The sequence below is a fragment of the Sciurus vulgaris genome, assembly GCF_902686455.1.
Source record: "Sciurus vulgaris genome assembly, chromosome: 5".
NCBI classification, from domain to species: domain Eukaryota; kingdom Metazoa; phylum Chordata; class Mammalia; order Rodentia; family Sciuridae; genus Sciurus; species Sciurus vulgaris.
Window position 1 is genome coordinate 43,813,165 of NC_136465.1, and position 12,673 is coordinate 43,825,837.

At 36.3% G+C, this 12,673-nt stretch overlaps 1 pseudogene across 1 annotated transcript; it reads right to left on the reverse strand.

Moving 5' to 3' along the window:
- Positions 1–10,409: 10,409 nt before the first annotated feature.
- Positions 10,410–11,392, reverse strand: LOC306661035 (iron-sulfur cluster assembly 1 homolog, mitochondrial-like; annotated as a pseudogene). Its single transcript has 3 exons — positions 11,271–11,392; positions 10,789–10,974; positions 10,410–10,685 (listed from the first exon to the last, which is right to left on the reverse strand). The product of its transcript is annotated as an iron-sulfur cluster assembly 1 homolog, mitochondrial-like (transcript).
- Between the last annotated feature and the right edge of the window lie 1,281 nt (positions 11,393–12,673).

Here is a 12,673-nt window from a genome sequence, read left to right on the forward strand (position 1 = left end):
ATTTTTCAGTCCAGACCCTAAAAGCTAGAAGGGCCTGGAACAACATTTACCAAGCCCTGAAAGAAAATGGATGCCAACCAAGAATTTTATACCCAGCAAAACATACTTTCAGATTTGACGATGAGATAAAATCCTTCCACGATAAACAAAAGCTAAAGGAATTTACTAAAAGAAAGCCGGCATTACAAAACATTCTCAGCAAAATATTCCATGAGGAAGAGATGAAAAACAACGATGTAAATCAGCAACGGGAGGAACTAGCCTAAATGAATAGCCAAATAAAGGAGAAACCAAATCATGTCAAAAAACAAAAATGAGTACAATGACTAGGAATACAAATCATATCACAATAATAACTGTGAATGTTAATGGCCTGAACTCATCAATCAAAAGACATAGACTGGCAGATTGGATTAAAAAGAAAAATCCAACAATATGCTGCCTGCAAGAGACCCATCTCATAGAAAGAGATACCCATAGATTGAAGGTGAAAGGATGGGAAAAAACATACCATGTACACGGACACAGCAAAAAAGCTGGAGTATCCATCCTCATTTCAGATAATGTGGACTTTAAGCCAAAACTAGTCAGAAGGGATAAAGAAGGACATTACATACTGCTTAAGGGAAGCATAAATCAGCAAGACATAACAATCATAAATATCTATGCCCCGAACATTGGCTCATCCATGTACGTCAAACAAATCCTTCTCAAATCCAGAAATCAAATAGACCACAACACAATAATACTAGGCGATTTTAACACACCTCTCTCACTGCTGGATAGATCGTCCAAACAAAAATTGAATAAAGAAACCATAGATCTCAATAACACAATCAACAATTTAGACTTAACCGACTTATATAGAATATACCATCCAACAAAGAACGAATACACTTTCTTCTCAGTAGCACATGGATCCTTCTCTAAAATAGACCATGTTTTATGCCACAAAGCTACTGTTAGCAAATACAAGAAGACAGAGATACTACCTTGTACTCTATCAGATCATAATGGACTGAAATTAGAAATAAATGACAGAATAAAAAACAGAAACTTCTCCAATACTTGGAGATTAAATAATATACTATTATACGATGAATGGATAACAGAAGACATCAGGAGGGAAATTAAAAAATTCTTAGAAGTAAATGAGAACAAAGACACATCATATCAAAATCTCTGGGACACTATGAAAGCAGTACTGAGAGGAAGATTTATTTCATGGGGCGCATTCAACAAAAGAAGTAGAAATCAACAAATAAACGACTTAACACTACAGCTCAAAGCCCTAGAAAAAGAAGAGCAGACCAACACCAAAAGTAGTAGAAGACAGGAAATAGTTAAAATCAGAGCCGAAATCAACGAAATTGAAACAAAAGAAACAATCGGAAAAATTAACAAAATAAATAGTTGGTTCTTTGAAAAAATAAACAAAATTGATAAACCCTTAGCCACGCTAACAAAGAGAAAAAGGGAGAAAACTCAAATTACTAAAATTCGGAATGAACAAGGAAATATCACAACAGACACAAGTGAAATACAAAACATAATTAGAAGCTATTTTGAAAATCTATACTCCAACAAAACAGAAAACCTCGAAGACATTAACAAGTTTCTAGAGACATATGAATTACCTAAACTGAACGAGGAAGACATACACAACTTCAATAAATCAATTTCAAGCAATGAAATAGAAGAGGTCATCAAAAGCCTACCAACAAAGAAAAGTCCAGGACCAGATGGGTTCTCAGCCGAGTTCTACAAAACCTTTGAAGAAGAGCTCATTCCAATACTTCTCAAAGTATTCCATAAAATAGAAGAGGAGGGAACCCTCCCAAACTCATTCTATGAAGCCAATATCACCCTGATACCTAAACCAGACAGAGATACATCGAGGAAAGAAAATTTCAGACCAATATCCTTAATGAACATCGACGCAAAAATTCTCAACAAAATTTTAGCAAATCACATACAAAAATATATTAAAAAGATAGTGCATCACGATCAAGTGGGTTTTATCCCAGGGATGCAAGGTTGGTTCAACATCAGGAAATCAATAAATGTCATTCACCATATCAACAGACTAAAAGTTAAGAATCACATGATTATTTCAATAGATGCAGAAAAAGCATTCGATAAAATACAGTATCCCTTCATGCTCAAAACACTAGAAAAAATTGGGGTAGTGGGATCATTCCTTAACATTGTGAAGGCCATCTATGCTAAGCCCATGGCCAATATCATTCTAAATGGTGAAAAACTGAAAGCATTCCCCCTAAAAACTGGAACAAGGCAGGATGCCCTCTTTCACCACTTCTATTCAACATTGTTCTTGAGACTCTAGCCAGAGCAATTAGACAGACCAAAGAAATTAAAGGGATACGAATTGGAAAAGAAGAACTCAAACTATCCCTGTTCGCTGATGACATGATTATATATTTAGAGGAACCTGGAAACTCCACCAGAAAACTCTTAGAACTCATAAGTGAATTCAGTAAAGTAGCAGGTTACAAGATCAATGCTCATAAATCCAATGCATTTTTATACATAAGTGATGAATCTTCAGAAAGAGAAATTAGGAAAACTACCCCATTCACAATAGCATCAAAAAAAATAAAAAACTTGGGAATCAATCTCACAAAAGAGGTGAAAGACCTCTACAATGAGAACTACAGAACACTAAAGAAAGAAATTAAAGAAAACCTTAGAAGATGGAAAGATCTCCCATGTTCATGGATAGGAAGAATTAATATTGTCAAAATGGCCATACTACCAAAAGTGTTATATAGATTCAATGCAATTCCAATTAAAATACCAATGATGTACCTTACAGAAATAGAGCAAGCAATTATGAAATTCATCTGGAAGAATAAGAAACCCAGAATAGCTAAAGCAATCCTTAGTAGAAAGAGCGAAGCAGGGGGTATCGCAATACCAGATCTTCAACTCTATTACAAAGCAATAGTAACAAAAACAACATGGTATTGGTACCAAAATAGACAGGTAGATCAATGGTTCAGAATAGAGGACACAGACACAAACCCAAATAAATACAATTTTCTCATACTAGACAAAGGGGCTAAAAATATGTAATGGAGAAAAGATAGCCTCTTCAACAAATGATGCTGGGAAAACTGGAAAACCATATGCAACAGAATGAAATTAAACCCTTATCTCTCACCCTGCACAAAACTCAACTCACAATGGATTAAGGAACTCGGAATCAGACCAGAGACCCTGCATCTTATAGAAGAAAAAGTAGGCCCAAACCTTCAACTTGTTGGCTTAGGAGCAGACTTCCTTAACAGGACTCCCATAGCCCAAGAAATAAAAGCAAGAATCAACAACTGGGATAGAGTCAAACTAAAAAGCTTTCTCTCAGCAAAGGAAACAATCAGTAATGTGAAGAGAGAGCCTACAGAGTGGTAGAATATCTTTGCCACTCATACTTCAGATAGAGCGCTAATATCTCGAATCTATAAAGAACTCAAAAAACTCTATACCAAGAATACAAATAATCCAATCAACAAATGGGCTAAGGAAATGAACAGACACTTCACAGAAGAAGATGTACAAGCAATCAACAGATATATGAAAAAATGTTCAACATCTCTAGTAATAAGAGAAATGCAAATCAAAACTACCCTAGGATTTCATCTCACCCCAATTAGAATGGCGATTATCAAGAACATAAACAACAATAGGTGTTGGCCTGGATGTGGGGAAAAAGGTACACTCATACATTGCTGGTGGGGTTGCAAACTAGTGCAGCCACTCTGGAAAGCAGTATGGAGATTCCTCAGAAAGCTTGGAATGGAACCACCATTTGACCCAGCTATCCCACTCCTTGGCCTATACCCAAAGGACTTAAAATCAGCATACTACAGAGATACAGCCACATCAATGTTCATAGCTGCTCAATTCACAATAGCCAGATTGTGGAACCAACCCAGATGCCCTTCAATTGATGAATGGATAAAGAAACTGTGGCATATATATAGAATGGAATATTACTCCGCCATGAGGAATGACAAAATTATGGCATTCGCAGGCAAATGGATGAAATTGGAGAATATCATGCTAAGTGAGATAAGCCAATCTCAAAAAACTAAAGGACGAATGATCTCGCTGATAAGTGGATGAGGACATACAGGGGTGGGGGGTAGGAGGGGTTAGTGTTAGGGTTAGGGTTAGGTTTAGGGTTAGGGATAAGGAGGGTGGTAAGAATGAGGAAGAAAGGAATGTATAGAGAGAAAAGAGGGGTGGGAGGGGAGGGGGGAAAGGGAAAAAATAACAAAATGAATCAAACAACATTGCCCTATGTAAATTTATGATTTTTAATTAAAATTAAAAATTAAAAAAAAAATCAGCTTTGTAAAAAAAATACTTGGTAATATAGAAAAAAATCCCCTTTCAAATAGCTGATTTGACTTTTTTTAAACAGAAGATTCTTAATAGTTGGTTTATAGATATGCTACACTTTATCAAGTATAGCACTATTAAGGACATTTGGGTAATAATCATTTTTTTTTTTTTACTACTTCGAATGACATTTCAGTACATAACAATGTGTATAGGTACTTATATACTAATGATTTTTGTCTGTTGAATTGATTCAATTACTGGGGTAGAGGGTATATGCATTCAGTTACTGATACACCTTGTTGGATAGCTTTTCAGGAAATTCATAACAGTATGCATTTAAATCAACATTGCATATGAGTTCCTATTTCCTTATCTACTAGCCAGTTCTAGATGTTACCAAAATTTTATTTTTGCTAATATTATGAATGAAAGATGAAATTTCAGAGCTAATTTGATTCACATTTCTTGAGCTATAAGTCTGAGCAAATTTTCAAATATTTATTTGCATTTCTTCTCTCATAAATGAACTCAGCACAGCCTTTACTCATTTTTCTACTGAGTAGCTCATCATCTGCATAGCAATTTATATTTGTTCCTTGTGTATAAATTTTTCATTCTACATGTTTCACGTATTTGTCCCCCTGTCTCTGTGTGTCTTTGGACTTTATAAAATATTTTTTCTTAATTTTATTTCTGTTTGCCATGTTATGACCTCATTAATATTGTTATCTGCAGAATCAACTGCTATGTATTAGTCATATGTTATCTATTACATGCATTTTTATCTTGATTTTCCCTTGGAGTTTCTAGCTATCAGGTTTTAAAAAAATTCATTCTTTCCCTGTTCTAATCTTTCATCTCTTGCAATCCATCTCATCCTCTTTAGCTCTGTGACCTCCTTTCTGGAGATCTTTCTGTTTGTGTAACTGTGTGGATTGTTTTCCTTCATCTTGTGGCACCACTGTCAATGTTCTTTCCCTTATTCTCTTTTGCTTTGACCTCCCTATTCTTTATCCTACTGTTCCTGATACTGTTTGATTTGCTCCTCATATGATATGACATAGTGAGTCAACTTCCTAAGAAAGGTCTGTGAAATATACAATTTAGGTGCCCTTGGAAATGCAATTTTATTTTACCTACACACTTAATTAGTAATTTAAGTTGGCTAGAGAGTTTTGGGTTGAAAATGATTTTCTTCTCTATTGTCTTATGACACCCAGTGATACTCATTAAAAGTTGAACACAAATATATAATTCCTATTCCTTTGTGGATGACTTGATTTTTTCTTCCTCTCAATGTCTTATGGAAGATTAATGCATTTCTCTTTATCCTGTCTTAAATTTCACTGTAAGTTATAAATCTTAAAAAAATATCTCTCTGGCATTCACTGAGTTCTTTCAATTTTAAGGTTTATGTCTCCTTTTAGCTTTTGCAAAATTTCTTGCATGCACTGACAAATTATTTACTTTCTGGTATGGACTGAATTATGTTTCCCTTTAAATTCACAGGTTGAAGTTATAAGGTCCAATGTGACTATATTTAAAGAAGTAATTAAAGTTAAATGAAGTCATAGAGTGGGGCACTAATCCAACAGGACTAGTGTCTATAAAATGTAGAAGAGATGCCAGAGGGTGCTCCCTCCCTGTACACCCAGAGGAAAGATCAGTGAGGACAGAGCAGGATGAAAAAAGTCTTTTCAGAAACCAAGCCTGCTGGTGTCTAGATCTTGCACTTCAAGTCTCTTGAACTTTGAAAACATAAAATTCTGTTGTTTAAGTCCCAGTATGTGGCATTCTGTTATGGCAGCCTGAGCTGATTATTATACTTCCCTCACCATGTTCCCCATGTTTTATTATTTTTTTAAAATTTCATTAGTTGGATAATATACCTTTTGGAGAAATTATGTCCTTTCTTTTCCTTCCCTTCCTTCTTCCCTTCCTTCCTATTTCTTTCTGGTAGGGTCATTGAACTCAGGGGCGGTTTCCCACTGAGCTACAGCCTTCCTCCCTCCCTCCCTTCCTTTTTCTTTCTCTTCCTTCCTTCCTTCCTTCCTTCCTTCCTTCCTTCCTTCCTTCCTTCCTTCCTTCCTTCCTTCCTTCCTTCCTTCCTTCCTTCCTTCCTCCCCTTTCTCTCTTTCTCTCTCTCTCTCTCTTTCTTTTTCTTGTAGGTATTGAACTCAGGGATGCTTTGCCACTGAGCTACATCCCCAGCCCTTTTAAATTGTTTTTATTTTGAGATAGATCTCTATAAGTTGCTTAGGGCCTTGCTCAGATGCTGAGGCTGATTTTGACTCCTAATCCTCTTACTTCAGCTTCCTCAGTCACTGGGAGTACAGAAGTACATTACTGAGCCCAGCTCTTTTTTATTTTCTATCTCATTTTTTAATAGTACACTTATGAGATTTATTAAATTTATCCTCAGATTCTACAAAATTAATATTTAAAACATCACCTTTCTCATTTCTATGAATTTTTATTTTCTGATGGTTCTAGTTTTATTATAATTGCTTGAGTTGATAATTAAAATAAGAGTTATCATTTTGCTACTAAGTAAATTGTATTTTTTTTTCTGGACTTGGATTTGTCTTGGCTAACATTGACGTTTTCTTTCATTTTAAGGCATCTTCAAACAATTATTCAACCAAGAATTATGAGCACTTGCTGTGCTCAAATGCATGTTCCAGGTACCACAAATACTGCCATATGCAAAGAGATGATCATGCCCTGTGGCAAGTTTTATACTAGAGTGGGAGAATTGTAATACATGAGTATACAACAAATAAACATACCAAGCATATATAGCTTAATATGAAGAAAGTCTCAGGCATGGAATAGGGTGGTTCCAGAGAATGATTTGGTATTCAGGATAGATCTTCTATGGAAGCTGAGATCAGAAATATAGAAATTATGGATATACTGAGATTGAAGTAATTTTTGGAAATTTCAAGTGAATCAAGACCAATGTGTTTTCAATGCAGTGAGAAAGAGGGAGAATGACATGAGGTGAAGTAACGGAATCTGGAAAGTACAAGATGGCCTCAGGGAGGGTTCTCTAGCCTTGGTGGTAAGGAATTTGGATTTAATTATGAGTGACAATGAAGACCTTTGGATGGATCGTAGCAGGAACATAACAACTTTTGACTTGTGTTTTAAAAAGTTCACTTTAGAATGCATTGTAGGAAATCCAAATAAATGCCAGGGGTGGAGATAGGTGGTTAAAAGTCTATTCTGTGAGTCCAGGTTTAAAATGGGCGATTTCAATAAAGCCAGGATAGGTGGATGAATTTGGGACAGCTTTTGGACTCAAACTTGACAGACCTTGCATATGGACTGAAGAAAACAAGTACCATCAAAGATTCCTGGGTTTTCACTTGAAGGATAGAGTGGTTGGCTTTGCCATTTAGAATAGAGTGAGGGAGAGGTTTGAAAGTGGTAGGTTAGTTGTTATTTGCTTTTTGAGATTTTAAAAGCATGTAAAACAGGCATCATGATAGAGATTTTGGTGGTTCCAGCATAACTGGGATTTATTTTGGTCCACATTAAAGGATAACTCAATAGATAGCCAGACTGTTCTGGGTATATGGGCATGGCTCATAGGCTGTCAGATTTGTCCTATTGGTTATCAGATCAGCAGACTGGGAGCTGGTCTTAAATATCAAAATACAAAGGGCTTTATTCTGCTGTAGTTCTCTGCAGATAATTCATTCTAATATAACATTATTATATTTATTTTTTCCTGCAATTCTGAGGTTTGGCTGCTGGCATGAGTGCAATAGATTTAAGTGAGTATGGGTTAGAAATCTCATATATAGAACTGTAACCCATTCTTTTATGCTCAGTTCATTACTGTCATGCTCTGTCAGACCATGTAGTTGTCCAGATCTCTCTGAGATTTCTGATGAGCAGACTGGTGCTCCTCACTGCTACAGGACATTACTTCCTTCTGCCTCTCTTGCTGTGTGTGTTCATTCCTCTAGAATCTTGTTAATATGCCACTCTCTGCCAGCCCACCTTTTCTCATTGGTGTTGTTGGATTAAAACTTTGCTATACTCTTATTGTTGTCTTAACAAGATTTCAAAAAGAAGAGAGATAAATGCAAGTATGCAGTCTGCCATCTTGAAATGAAAATTTAAATTAAAAAAAATTTTTGTAGTTGTAGATGAACAGAATGCCTTTATTTTATATTTTTTTATTTTTTATTTTGTGATGCTAAGGATCAAACTCAGTGCCTCACATATGATAGGCAAGCGCTCTGCCACTGAGCTACAGCCCCAGCCTAGAAATTTAATTTTTTATGTAAACATAAGTTTGTCCTTTTCAGAGTTGATTATTTTTAAAAATATTTTAATTTTTTCTTTTTCTGTTGGAGTTTTTCATATTTTCCATTTCATTTAAGTGTGTTGATGTTTCATGTGAGCAGCCCTTTATGAAACTTCTGTGTAATTAATATGTTTCTATTCTATTAAGAGTCTTCTTATTGTACCCATGCTCACCTAACTCTCAGAACTCCAGAAACAATGTTTTCTGAAAAGCTGATATCTAGAAAGGCTCACCTAGAGCTGTGGGCAGTCTTTTTTTTTTTTTTTTTTTAGAGGCCACATTTTTAAATTGATAACTCAATCTCTACATACAGTATTGCACAAATTATGAGTAGATCAATAATTGTATTAACAATATAAACTCAAGAACATTTACACAGAACTGCTGCTCTAGGTTTTGGTGCATTTTGTGCCAGGTACTTTAGTAAGTGGGACAAACACAAAGGAACTCAGCTACTTTAATTCATGAGAATCAGTTTTCAAAAAAAGTATATGTATATTATCTTTGAGAATATTTAATATGTCAAGCCCAGGGAAATCAGTAGACTGACAAAAGGACTACTTTAAAAGAAAAGTTGGTGATCAAAATATTAGGTTACAATACTGTTTAAAAATTTTAGTAATTGGACTTCGGAACCAGAAAGTGTACACATACTGAGAATTTTAAAAAAAGACCCCCATGTTCTGTTTTATAACCACTACTACACCCCAAAAGAATGGAGTGGGCTGCGCTGCAATAATACCTACTTTGCCACTGTAGACCATTGTTTCAAAGTTTTAAAGAAAGAAGATGGTGATTCACATAACAGTTTTAAAATAAGATTTGTCTCTCTCAAAATAAAATAAAACTCATAGGATCTCATCAACTTAGAAAGGAAACTCTATCCAAATGTTGACCAGATTAAGCCACACTACTATTGTCCTTCACTGCCTCGGAATGCTGAGCATGAGTGTTCCCTATGAGGAAGAGATGAAGAGGTATGGCCTCAGCTCTCTTGTAGTTTGCAGACCCATGTGGGCAAATGTCCTTCAGCTTCCCTGGGGTTTGAGCAGATTTTGAGGGTGGCAAAAAAATAGGTCTTAAAACAGATGGATAAATATTCCTCACTTTTTGATCCCATCACTTGGAACTATTTTTCACTACAGTTCAAGGAAATCTTTTCCCAGTATTGTTGAAGGGTATACAAACAAGGCATTTGATAATGAAATTTTTAATAAAAATGTAAAAAGGGTCATGCCAATTTGGGTAGCAAAACAATGCACTGCCATTTTACTATCAGTAGTCAGGCCTTCTCACCTCTGAATTTTGGGAACCATTAATTTTGTTGAGAAAAGGCAGACAAAAATGCACATTCAAGCCATTTGACAGATATCTAGCAAGCACACACCTATTAACCTGTTTTGAGAATTACTGTCAGGGAAGCAGTATTAACTGGCTCTAACAGAAAGGATAAACGAGAGTTAAGTGTAGGGTAGGATTTTTTTTCTTTATATAACAATGATCCAAAAGGAGCAATGGCTTCTCATTTTCTGTCCCATATGGAAAATACGAACATCATTTCTTATGGAATCTAACATACTGGCTACATTTTAAAAATGCATCACTTTATTTTCCCCACAAGGCAGTCACATATTATAAACCTTAGGCATGTGAGAGTCACATGATTTCTTCAGCAAGCTCCAAAGTTTTCAGCAAGCCTTCCTGGAGTTTACAACCAGAGGAGTCCTGAGGTTTCAAATATTAAAGCTTTCTCCACAGCCGCAAGTTCCTTTGATGTTTGGGTTATTGAAGACAAACTCACTGGATAATTTGTCTTCAACATAGTCCATTTCTGTTCCTAAAAGTGACAGCTGTGCTTTCTTTTCGATGAACATGCTGCCTCCATCTTGAACAACTTCTTCATCTCCTTTGTCTTTGTATATTCCAGTGTGCAAGAAAGGCCATTACAGCTCCTAGTTCGAACACCGACTTTCGCACCTACATGCTCAGGCTTATCCTTAAGAAGTTTTTTTTTTTTTTTTTTTTTTTGCGGTCCTGGGGATTGAACCCAGGGCCTTGTGCTTGCGAGGCGAGCCCTCTACCAACTGAGCTCTCTCCCCAGCCCGAAGTTGTTTAATCTTGTTTACCGCCGAAGGTGTCAGGGTGAGGGCCGCTGGGGTGGGCTGCAGCTTACTCTTGCTCACAGCCCGGACAGTGGCCCGGACTAAAAGGCCCACATCTTCACAGTCCCAGTGCCCGGGTGCCTAGGGCCGGAGCTCGGCTGCCTCAACCTCTCTCCATGGACACTGCGGGTGCCGAGCTGTGCGCAGTCTTAAATGATATACTTTTTTTTGTTTGTTTCCACTTTTGTTTGTAAAATAAATATTCTTTGGTCTTATAAAATTTTTACTTCATTTGAAGATTATGACTACCAAATGAAGTTTTGAAAGTATTGTGCAATTTTTTTAAAAAAAATTTCTGCATCCTGAAAGGATCTGACTCTGAACTATAAGCACAGGGAGTCAAAAAAGATTTTATGGTAAGAACAGCTGAAAAGGAATGTCTGTCTCTCTCTCTCTTATTTCTAACTATACACATCTACTCATTCATCCAACGGGCATTTGTTGAATGATCACTGTGTTCCAAGCTCTCAACAGTGCTGTTCATTGGATTTCCATCACTGAAAAATGCTGCCATGCCTTCCAGAAATTCACGATGTAGCATCCTTTATCTATTATTTTGTACAATGTTAAACTTATGAAATCTTTTCTCCCCGGTAGAAAGGTGGTTTAGGGTGAAAGCTATTTCATGTATTTTTTGAAGTGCAGTCACTTTCCACACCCCAGAATACATGGGGACTATATCACAGATCCACAGTCCCTCTTCATCTGTATTCCTCTGCCACTGGTGACTTTAAGAAGGTTACTCCGAAAGTTCTTTCCATAAGTCCTTCCTAAAACCACATGTGTGGCTGACTCACACACACACACACACACACACACACACACAGACACATAGCCTTCTTCAACACTTTTTAACTAGCAAATGTTCAAAAAAACTATGCAATAATTAGATATTGCAGTAGGGATTGTACCAGTTGTATTAGGGTATGGTCTGGAACAGGACAGTTTGTTTTCACTTGGCCAGTGTTGAGGTATAACAAGGCAGGCTCAGGGGTTAAGAAAATGATGGGGGGGTGGGGGGAAGGGTGGCAGAAATGAAGATTTGGTCTTTCAGCATTTTTGAAAAACTTTTTTCATATATCAAGGAAAGCACAGAAGACCAAGATAAGGGAATACAGGGTGGGTGAGTGAAAGGAAGTACCCTGGTTCTGGGTTGGCTTAGCTATCCTCTCTTCCTTGGCATTTTGTTGTCACACTTTTATAGTGTGACTCACAGAAAAATTATTTGTTTTAATATTGCTTTCAGACTTTTCTCGCTGCTGAAAATTTGAGTCAGTCATTGTGACTTAAGTTTTTGTATATATGATTTGTCAATTTTAAAGATAGAAGTATAGGTTGGGGTCAGATCTTAAGATAATTGTGGTATAGATTATCATACACACAAAAAATATGATGTAACAAGGTATAATAAGGCACACAATAATGCACAAAATTCTTCAGACCTATTAATTAAGGTATATTTCAAATCTCATTTGCCCCCAAATCTTTCTTGAGTAACTGCCTAGAAGTCGTCTCTCCCACTTATCCATAATATATATTCAACACTTAACTAATGATACAAGGAAGTTGATGATATCTGTTTAAATATTAGGGGTATTAAAAATAACAATGGGAAAAAAAAAAGAAAAAAAAATAACAATGGGTGCTATGTATTGAATATTCATTATATGCCAGGCACAGTGGCAGGAAAACCCATATGTAAACTCCCTGTAGGCAGAATGATATATGTGTTGGGTGCAGTGGCACATGCCTGAAATTCTAGCTAATCAGGAGGCTGAGGCAGGAGGATTGGAAGATGAGGCCAATCTGGGCAATTTAGTGA